Consider the following 12,267-nt stretch of genomic DNA (forward strand, 5'->3'; position numbering starts at 1 on the left):
CATGGCTTCCTGATTATTGTAACAGCCCTTGAAAGCTAAACAAAATGTATAAAACAAAATTTTTAGTGCCACTATTAAAATATAGAAGTGCGGATATCGGTCACTTAACAAAAATGCCATTGAATTTGGTATTGAGAAAGAACGATTGGAAGACTACCTTCGTTTCCAGTATGGAATTCAATTAAAAGGGGTGATGGGGAGGCTCTAGTGATCACCCCAAAGTGTGGGACATCTTAGTGATTGAATTGATAACCAGTTGAGCATCGGGCTTGATCCCAGGTGTGGAGGGGGGGCAATTGCGCCTCCTGAAAAATCTCAAGAGATTTTCTTGCTCATGAAAATACCACACATACCCTTTGCGAACCCGCCCCCCAATTTCTCAATTTTTTTGTGAAAGGAGGTAGACCTGGCAAACGGGTAACCCGCGCGGGTACGGGTACGACCCGTGCGGGTACTGACCCAACGGGTACGGGTAAAAAATACCCGCGATTCTGCGGGTAGCCATTTCATGTACCCGGACCCCACCCGGGCGGGTGCGGGTAAACCCGCGGGTAACCCGGAAAATTTTGTAAATTTAATAGAAACTAAGGTGCTGTACTTTTTCTCAAAGTCTGTGTGCTTAACTGCTTATGAACTGATGTCTAGCCATATCCGCTTCAAATTCAATCCCTTTACACCCATACTGACAAGAAAGATAACATTTTCCCTTTTGAAGAAAATCCTTCCATTCATTAATAAGTCCATTTGTTGGGTCTATCAGATCTACACCATCCAGTGGTTGGCCATACAGTCACATCTGGTAACAAGAAATATGGATTTTATATGGTGTAAGCCCGATACATATAGTCCAGTATTAATCAAAAGGTACTGTACGGTCCATCCTAACCGTCCATTTGATGGGCCACAATGGAAATAGGGCTGTGCCCAACTTATAATATGCCGTTTCTCCATAGATCAGTATGGGAATGATTGTTTAGGCACAATCTATTTGTGGCCCATCAAATGGACAGTTTAGATCACCGTATGGTATGGGCTTACACTAAATAAAAACTCCTGCTTGCACTTACACTGGTGGCTTAACAGAAACTAAGGTTATATTACAATAAATACTAATTGAACACAAGCAATTGTTGCATGAACAAAAGATGTAATTGATATATGCAGAGCATAAAAGCTAGTAGAAGAATACATTTCGTCCATCATTTCACCATAAAAGTGCCTGTGACAAATTAGACCAAAATCAGAAAATTTGTTTCCAATGAAGACAAGGTCCCGTTGTTCTAGTTTTCTAGATAACTTTGACAAACACCATAAAAGTTGAGAACTTCTCTTATTTCTCATTCCCTGTTGCCATTCTTCAAAGAGCTTCTGCAAAACATGCAAAATATTAAACTACTTCATCTCCTTCCAATTTTCAATTCATTGTTCTGTGTCACCCCCAAAAATCTTGGTGATGTAGACAACATATACAGTGGATGAGAAATCACGGTTGTCGATGGTGTAAGACTTTTGACCTGAGCAATGGCAGAGTACCACTTAGGAGAGTTAGGAGACATGCATATGGCACTGAAGTATTCAGTTACCGATTTTCTCATCAAGCCAATGCTCTAAAACTGATTCTCTTGCTATTGACTCATCTCAAGATGATCCCTTTTAATACCTAAAGCATGTGAATGGTGCATAAATTTACATTTAAGTCAAGCAACCCAAAAAGGTGGGGGTTTGGAAAGTAAATAAATAGAAATAACATCAGTAACTCAAGATAATATATAATACACATCAAAGAACACATTAATGAAAATGAAAACAGAATAGCATATGAAAATACCTTCAGTCTATTCCAAGTACAACGGGCATCCTGAAAATTCCACTACAACAGGCAACTTGAAAATTCAAAATTGATTGGCCAATCTAAAATAAGATGCATAAGTCTACTACAATAGGCAACCTGAAAATTCCACTACAACAGGCAACCTGAAAATTCAAAAGTGATTGGCCAATCTAAAATAAGATGCATAAGTCCACTACAACAGCCAACAGGCAACCTGAAAATTCAAAATTGATTGACCAATCTAAAATAAGATGCATGTGGGAGAGCTCTTATGTGGAATAGCTCCAACACTACAATAGGCTTCAACACCACCAGATGCATGTGGAAGAGCTCTTGTGCATAGGTCTACATCTTACAAACAAAACAAAGTTTATGCAACCGCACGATAACATCAAACAAAATGCAACCAAAGCGAAAGAAGTTGCTATATCCCTTCCATTCCATCGACAATTGAGGGGTCTCTTGTTTCCGAAGTGCCATCTTCGAAAAATTTCACCATTAGTTGATCATCACTCGGACCTTCACCTATATTTACAAATATAAATAATGAAGTAAATATTATTATAAAATGAATAAATGTTGTGTTGTTATAAATTAAATGTTACAACTTACTTTGAACTTCATAGCCAAATAACCAATTTCGAGAGCAAATCAAAGCTTGTGCATTATCCGGACTAAGCGTGCTTCGATATTTTGAGAGGACTTTAGCTCCAATGCTAAAAGCCGACTCGGAAGCAACAGTGGTTATTGGTATGCTCATGATATCACGTGCCATCTTACATAGTATGGGATATCTACTACGATTGCTTCTCCAATACTCTAAAATATCCAAAACTTGATGTTCTTTGGGATCAAAGTCTGGCTCCTCCAAGTAAAGGTCTAATTCCGACTTCTTGCTGACATTTCGTCGTTTTCTATAATAGTCATATTCCTACATCATTGCAATTTTTATATCAAGTACAAAAAAAATTGAAACTTAAAAAAAAAAATGTAATGCGACAAGAATTATGTAACTTACACAAATATCATCGGTGAAGGAATGAGTGCCATTAGTCCCAACCGAAGTGGTATCTTTATCATGCGTGGAATATTGATCAACATATTCTTGAAAAAGTAAAAATAACTTCCCTTTGAGAAATGACACTTTTCCCTCCGCCGTATGTGAATCGATCTTATTATAGCAAAATCTCACAAATTCAAACTTGTACCTAGGATCAAGAACAACCGCCATGGCTAGAATAATGCTATAAGAATCCCAATATTTCTCAAACTTTGGGTACATATTTTGAGCCATATCACTAATAACTTCATCTTTACACATCATCTCCTCAAATAGACGCAACTGAATTCTCCACACACATATAAAGTACAAGTTTGCCGTTGGGTACTCGGAACCGGATACAAGATTAGTCATCTCCGCAAATGGTTTCAAGAATTTGGCAATTTTCACCCCTCTTTCCCACTCCTCTTCCGATGGACAATAAATATAACCCATTTCAACAAGATCATAATGGACGAATGCAGTACGAAATTTGATGGCGCATTCAAGCATGAAGAAAGTAGAGTTCCATCGAGTGGGAACATCCATGCGCAAACCCATTGAGGTCACAATACCAACTTGTGCACAACAATCTGCAAACTTCCTCAACCTACCCTCTGATCCTTTCACATACCTGATACTATCTCTAATCTTTTGTATCGCAACACTAGCAATTTTCAATCCATCTTGAACAATGAGGTTCAAGATATGTGCCGAACATCGCACGTGAAAAAACTCACCACCACATAACAAAGAATTTTGAATACGAAGTTGATTCTTTAATATGTCTTGTAGATTATCACAAGTAGAAGCATTATCTAATGTAAGAGAAAATACTTTTTTTTCAATTCCCCATTCCTTCAAGAATTGAAAAATTTTCTCCGACAAAAGGAAACCAGTGTGTGGAGGAGGAATGTGATAAAAATTAAGAATTTTACTATGCAAACGCCAATCCTCATCAACAAAGTGTGCCGTAAGACAAATATACCCATCTTGTGTAATTGATGACCATACATCCGAAGTAAAGCAAATCCTCCCATCAACTTTACCCAAAGCAAGCTTAAGCTTTTCTTTTTCCCTCTTATGTATTTTCAAACAATCAGCTTTCGCCGTGTTCCTAGAATATGGTTTGACATCTAAATTCAAATAACTATGAACATCTCTTGTACCTTCATGTTCAACCATTAAGAATGAGTAGTTATGCTTCATTATGGAAATAGCCATTTTCTCACGGTAAGTCTCTTGACAAATTTTTAACTTACGCAATTTCATCCCTTGATCAAATAGCATTTGGTCTACATCCATGCTCATATGCTTGTATTTTGCACATTTAGTGAGATGTTTCCTCAAATTTGTGGTACCATGACTATTACTCCCTATGGCATAAGATACAACTTTGCACCACTTACATTTTGCCCTTTCTTTTCCAGAAGAATCCTTATATTTCTCATAATCATCCCAAATAGTTGCTTTTTTATTTGAAAGAGTTTCACTAGCCGGAGGATTTTCACTGTTAGACAAATTATTAAGCAACAGATGGCTATCATCATCATCATTGGACAAATTGGCCACACCAACAGTGGGATTCTTGTTCACAGATTCCATTGAAATTGAATATCCTATTAGAAATTTATAAACAGAAATCACATATAGAAACCAATAATAAAAGTCCTCTTATACACACACAGTAATACTGTAAGAAATTGGAAAAAAAAAATGAAAGAACTAGGAAGCTATACCTGTCACTTCCGTTGCGACGAATAGAGAGGGACAATGAGATAATAACTTTCTCACTACAGACTGCTGTTGAGAAAAAGTATTTGACACCAAGAAGTGTTATCAAAGTGAACAAGGAACAATGTAAAGAATGGTTGGTAGAAAAATAAATGAACAATAATCTTTAAAATATTCAACTGTATGATAGTTAATCAATGACCCGAACCTATCAGTAATCAGTGATAAGGGAGGGTTTTTTTATTCATATTGGTACCAATTCGGGCCACACTTGAATTTTTGAAGAACGAATGAAATATTGTTTATAGAGAAAAATTGATTCCTAGCCCTATGCCCCTATTGCTCTGCTTATGCTGGGCAAGAATTTTTCGAGTTTTATTAGCAGGATAGGGGATTCCGAGTCTTTTGTTGATCAGGGTTTTGACTAGGGTTGCAGAATGCAACAACCGAACAACGGCATCACGTCATGGTTTAGATTAGGGTAAAATTACAGGACATTGAAAGCCTAATACCCAAAGTCCCGTAAAAATACAGACAAATTAGATTTAGGGTTTGCGACAGATTACAAAAAAACAGATAGGTAGAGGAGGAAATGAAGCCTTCAAAAGCACCTAACAAATTACAGACATTGGAAGGAGATTAAGGGCGAATGAGATGGAATGAGATGGAATTCTTAAAGAAAGAGAAGGAGACTAGGAGAGAGAGAGAGAGAGCTCACTTTTGCAAGAGACAACAGTCAACAGCAGATTAAGGGCGTGCTGCCGTGCTCGATTCCTCGAACAAGGGTTTGGTCTCTAAAAGGGCTTAAAACCTTTGCAAGAGACAACAGCAGAGAGATGGAGTTGCAACGAGGGTTTGGTGACTTGGTCTCTAAAAGGGCTTAAAAGTTAAAACCTAAAGTCTAATTTAAAATTTTCATTTTTTGTTTTTTTTTTATACTACGGGCACCCGCGGGTTTACCCGGCCCGGCCCATTTTTGACGGGCCGGGTGGACCCGCGGGTCCACTTCAAACGGGTCACTAGTTAGAGACCCACACCCGCAAATTTGCGGGCGGGCCGGGTGGACCCGCGGGTGCGGGTCACTTTTTGCCATGTCTAAAAGGAGGGCAAAGGTCCTTATTGTAATTTACGACTTCTTTTTTACTTTTTCAAAACGAATTGGAGTTGTGGGTGCAACTTGGGTGGGCTCAACCTGAACCTAACGGGTTCAACCAGAAAAAAAAGTCGGGTTGGGTTGAGTTCGGGTTCGGGTTGAGGGCTTGGCAACCCGACCCAAGTGAACCCGACGTTTTTAATATTTTTTTATTTTTAAGCTTAAAATCTCGGGTTGAACTCGGTTCAGGTCGGGTTCAGGTTGACAAAAAGGGTTCCTCGGGTCGGGTCGGGTTGAACCTCGTCGGGTTGGAACTCGGGTCAGGTCGGGTTCGGGTTGAGCAAATGGTTGGTCGGGTCGGGGTCGGGTTGGTCTCAACCCGACCCGAGTTGCACCCCTAATTGGAGTCCTTCCAACACACAAAATCCCATATTTTTAGGGATTTCTTTTCACCATATTTTTTTGGTTTTCAATCGAACTGAGCTAGCGACGATTTCCATAAAGTCCGATTTTTATATGATGAAAGGCCTTATAGTCCATTATTTTTCAAAAAGTACGGTATGTCCCACACCATAGGATGATCCAAACCGTCCATAAGATGGTTGTGGGATGGTTTGGATCATCCCTATGGTGTGGGACGTACCGTACTTTTTGAAAAATAATGGACTATAAGGCCTTTCATCATATAAAAACTCGTAAAGTCCAGTATTTTTCAAAAAGGTATTGTATGGCCCACACTATAGGCTGATCCAAACCGTCCATTTGATGGCCATGACATAAATAGGTTGTGCCCCAAAAAATCATTTCCATAGGATGATCCTAACACTCCAATCTATGGGGATCACCATCATAAGTAGTTCCTCTATAGATCTTAGGGCTATGATCATCCCATGAAAATGATTTTTGGGCACAACCTATTTATGTTGTGTCCCATCAAATGGACGGTTTTGATCAACCCACTGTGTGGGATGTACAGTACTTTTTTTTGGAAAATATTGGACTTCACAGCTTACACCATATAAAAGCTCAATGGCACTATTCCGCTGATTGTTTGCCCACTGTAATGGCATCATTTCGTGCACATGAATTAATAAATATAAATAAAAGTTTAAATTGAAAGCATTTTGAATTAAAATTTGACTCATCTTTTTTTTTATAATTAAATTTTTATTGTTATATATCAACCATTGTCGTCCCCCCCCCCGCCGCGCGAAACAAATTCCTCTCTCCGCCCCCACCTGAACCCATATCTAAGTTGGAAAATTCTAAGTGCAACAAACTAAAAGAGTTGAGCATAGATGATGATTGAAGTGCTAACTCGATGACAATAGCCTCTTTTCACTTGAAGCGATTGTTGACGTGCACTATGAAGTCATAAATAAAGAACTAAAAGAAATTAGATCTGACTGAACATTAGGTGGACCAATGAAGATTGGAAAGATAGTTCAAGGAAAAAATATTACATCATTTTTTGCAACAATTTATATTGATATATTTTTATTAGATGTTATATTGAAGCACACAATAGATATTCATGAATTCAAGCATGTTAAAGATCAAGAGATATTATCATTTCACCTTAGAGATTATGTAGAAGAGTTTGATTCTCGAGAGTTTTAGTTGTGTTCATTCTTCGATACTTCAAAATTTGAAGACGAGTTTTTTGAACGAGGAGAGAATGATGCGAAAGAAAATGATCAAGAACGTGTGGCGTGAAACTAGTCTCTTATTCTGCAACTTCTATTTTTGTCATCATATTTTTACCTTATGGTTAGGCATCAAATCTTGTCTGTTTGACTTGTTTTTTGTATCATTAGAAAGGTTTTTTTATTACCTATCTAATGAGCCCAAGATCAAGCAATTTAGATGTGATTTGAGGATTTTATTGTTATACATTTTGTATATCTTGTGACATTAATATTAATAAAGGTTTAATTTCTTGACATCTAATGGGTAATATATGATTGAATATGTGTGATGTGCTCCTGGTTGGGGTCGAGATTGGACATCGCCTCCTGTACACCACCAGCACCAAGTCTTGTCTACATACACGTGGCGTGGCGTGGAGTGGCTTATCTCAATCACTTGGGTAGTAGACCCTAAGGAAGAAGAGTGAGTGCGACAATAGGGATTGCGCAATGAACAGGATCACACTAGGTTAGCATGTGGATAGGAGTTAATAAGGCTATTCTACAATATAGGACCCTTTACATGTCCTTAGGTCTAAGGGTTCATACTGGTCTGTGGGCATGCCCTTGATTCTTGCTCTATCTAACCGTGGTCCTTCCATGGGTCATTAGAGGGTAGTACTGGAGTCTTGAACAAACCCACGAGGCTAATAGGGATACCTGACATGGAATTCTCCACCTCTATTTACGGGGATATCATCTACAGTTTCGGTGAGAGCAGTAGGCCTATAAAATAGCTTGGCAAAGCGGATTTTATAAATAGTTTATCAAATATTTTATTAAAACATGTTTTTGAAATGATTTTGCAAATGTATATGCGGGCCCTAACTGCTTGAATGGAAGGTATACTACGAGTGGGTCTAGGAGGTAGTTGTTGTCCACTCCCTATAGAACCCAACTTAGTAGATGTGGAATGGAGAAAGGACTTGCACATATTAGATTTGATTAGGGGTATGATGATTTGACGGTCATCTTCAGGGTTACGTCTCGATGGAGGCCACTAATCCAATGCTATTGTAGTTGTTAACTACGGAGCAAGAAATTAGTGGGGCCCATCATTGGGTTCTCCAGGATCGATCGTCAGATCCCTTCAATGATCCCACTCATAACTGGGATGACCCATTGATATCCTTTGGATAAGGGTCCCGCATTTACTAGATTGCACGGAAGAATTAGATTTGTCACATTTGATACGAGGGAAAAGATTTGCGTAGTTCCTTTGGTGTATACATACCGTATGACGCATTTGGAATACCCAAAGAATTAATTGTTAACTTATAGGTATTTTGGGAATTATAGAATCTTATGGATGGATCTTTTATCCCATTACATGGGAGGAAATAAGTTTATTTAATTAGAAAAATTAAGTAACAAATGTATCTTTAGCTTATAGACTCGTTTTACTAAAATAATCATAACTTGCTGAACTTTTGGTCAAAATGAGTGTGTAAGTACTCGTTTTGAAGAACTTTTGGCCAAAATGAGTTATCTATTCCTAGGGACGATTGTAAACATTTCCTTTGATTTTTTGGGGTCCCAACCCTTGGCCGACATGAACTCCCATATATTCTCCGTTTTCCTACACTGCACCAGCCTGGGGTTTTTTTTTCCCAGAGAGGCTCTTCTTTTTATCCTATGTCAAAAATTTCAGACCCTTTACAATCGCATTGTGTACCTATAATTAAGCCCATCCAAGTATCCAAATTCAGCACATTCAGGTACCCAAATGCCTGATGAAAGCAATCTTGCAAATATTTAATTCCAAACTTTAATTAAAGACTTATAAATAGATGTTAGTGCACCATTTTTGGGTTTTTAATGTACAAACGACTTGATCTTCCCTATTCATTTACATGTTCTTAGAAGAAAGTTGAATTAGACATGCAATCTACCGTTAATTAGAGGTTTTAATTGTGAACAGATACTCCACTTTTGCTACTTCCATGTGATCAAATTTGTTAGTCGGAGTGGTGACGTCAAGTCTAGCCTAATGTCATTGAGAACCTCTTGATCAGATGGTCTTAGGTCTTTGATCCGTCTGTTTGGATTCGCAGATTTTAGAATCTGCTTGCCCTTATGGTATAGTATCTCCGGTATGAGAACTGAAGAGTTTTGGTGTTTCCTAAATAACAGAACTATGATCTATTGTAGGTATAAAGAGTGGGAAAAATTCTTGTACAAAAACCTTTGCTTGATCCTTAACATTACGCAAACCCGGCATAAATTTGACCCAATCGGTTTGCAACCACAGCCCTGAGCTATTAAATCTGTTATCCCTAAGATTGAGCCTAAAAATTAGCAAAACAGCAGAAAGCTAGCCATAATCTGAGCCCAGATGAACTTATGCTGAATTCTCGCACATTTATAAGGCTAACACGGTTCGCCAAGTTAAAAACGCTGAAGAGGTGACTTGGTCACGGTAAGAGAGTTATTATAAGAAGGTTACAGCCGGTATCAAGATTGAAGAAGAGAAAAGAAGTTCGAGCAAGCTTAAATGTCATCCAAGAAACTTGGGGGCATTGAAACCAAGCAATCCTAGGAGTGGTAATCAAATTCTAAGAGCATTACTGTTTAAAAAAAAAAAAAAAAATAAAATAAAATAAAATTTCCAGTGCTTATAAATTGAGATTCCACTACAATGAGATTCCACCCGCCGAATCTCCGTGCTTTTACAAATAACTCCGCCTCCAAGGGAACAAACTCTCTTTGCAAGAACCGCCTCCAAAGAATTTACCCTATTCCCACACCGCCTCAAAGGGTACAACCCTTCTTTGCAAATACAAGAAACGAAAAGAAAATGAAAGTTCAAAAACCTCTAAATAGGCAAATACAAATCACTCAAAGCTCTCAATCACTCCTAATATTTACAAATCAAAGTCCTAAGGGGTGCCTCTTGACAAGAAATTAATGCAAGAATAAATGCTTCAAGAGGAGTGTAAGCCCAAGGGTTTCCATGGGTTAATCATTCACCTTACCTTCTTGTTTTGATGCTAGCAAACCAAATTGATTAGCATTTATGGACTGATGTGTTGCTTTGAGGTGTTGTATTGCATATAGGAATTTCATGTCATAATCGCCATTACACAACTCTTCACAATACATGGCTTGTGGATCAAGGAGCAAAGGAACCAAGAGCTTGCACCTGCAGTGAAAACATCCTCATTTGAAGATGTTCAAATCAAGAAGCTCATCATGAAGATTCCACAAGTTCCCAACAAGTGTCAAGAAGAAGCTTGGAGTTGAACATGCCATGGTGACACCTCGTGTACCTCAACATGCATTGAAGATTGGAGGACAAGTCACAAGAGCCAAACACGGTCAAGAAGTTCACTCTCAAGCTGAAGAAGTCCAAGAAAGTGAAAGGGAGCCAAGACATTCCAAGAAGACGCAATGTTCTTATTTTTAGAATGTATTTGGAGTCCTCTTGATTTTATATAAAAATGCACTTTCGAAAGATTTTCAAATGGTTTTTATACTTACCTTTTTACATCTTTGAAAACTATTAACACACCTTAAAATGTGTTTGAAAACCTAGGACTTTAGCCCAAAGACCATGGCCCAAAAGCCCCAAAGCTTTAAAGTAAAAATGGAGTTTTAACTAGGGCTGGTCGACCGCGACTGCGGCAAGGTAACTGGAAATCCAGCACTTGCCGGATATTGGCGGGCCGGTAGACCGGGTCAAGCCGAGCGACCGCGGAGGTGTCCCTGGACATCTAGGAACAATCCATCATGGGTTTGGGCGGGCGACCGTCGTGGGTTGGTCGACCGGGATAGGTTTTTGAGCTAACAGGTTAACCTCGCCGGATGATCGCTATGGGGCCGGTCGACCGCGACGGTAAGAAATTTGAAAATATAAAAGGGCGGCCGATAGGGGCGGGCGACTGCGGTGGCTCGGTCGACCGCGATGGTCGGACAAACTAGCCGTTCGGGCATTTTCTGCTTGGCTTTTCAAGCTAGTTATTTACAGTTTTACCCCAAACGGTCATATTTTCAAATATACTATATATACATGATTAAAACCTATCTCTAGAAGCTTTTGAACATTTGAGAAAGATCAAATCTCATTTCTCTTTGTGCTTCATTTAAAAAATCAAACGCAAAACCTCTTTGAGCTTTCATTTCTACATTCTTTCAAGAGGCACTCCATAGGGCTTTTCTTTGCTTATTCTTTTGGGGTGAATGTGAGCTTACAAAGTTGTAATCCGCCTATTTAAGAGACATTGAGAGTTTTTCATTTTCTTTGTTCTTCATTGAGGGTCTCCTCTTCGGCCCGTTAAGAAAGGTGAAGACGACATATGAAGGTGTGTCCTCTCGCCGAAAGCTTTGTGCAGATGGGCTTCGCTTTGGCCCATGAGAATGGAAAAACGGGCTTCGCTTTGGCCCTTGAGCATGGAACAGCTTGGTCATGTAATAGCTCATTGATCCGGCCTTGAAGAAAGATCGAGATTGTGGAACTCACGCCTGGATGTGAAGAGTGGAGTAGGTCTTGTGATAGACCGAACCACTATAAATCTTTTGTTCATTATCTCTCTCTCTCTCTCTTCCTTTTCTTCTCTTGCACGTGTGGGGATTGGTAATCTCTAACCTTACTTATGTTTATGCTTTAATTGAACAAGGGTTAGTAAATGCACTTAAGTTGAATGTCTAAATCCTAAATTGTATTATAATATCTATTTGAACAAGGGTTAGCAAATGTGCATGATTAGAATGTCTAATCCCTAGACTTCACAAATATGACTATTGGAACAAGGGATAGATTAATTAGTGCTTATTTAAATGATTAATTTTTAATCTTCTCTTAATTAAGCCTAAAACTTCTAATTGACCAATTCACCCCCCTCTTTGATAGTCACACTTGTATTTCATTTGGTATCAAAGCTTA

Source organism: Tasmannia lanceolata, unplaced genomic scaffold (assembly GCF_043159265.1).
Source record: "Tasmannia lanceolata isolate RefF3 unplaced genomic scaffold, GAP_Taslan_0.1 ptg000023l, whole genome shotgun sequence".
In the NCBI taxonomy this organism is placed as follows: domain Eukaryota; kingdom Viridiplantae; phylum Streptophyta; class Magnoliopsida; order Canellales; family Winteraceae; genus Tasmannia; species Tasmannia lanceolata.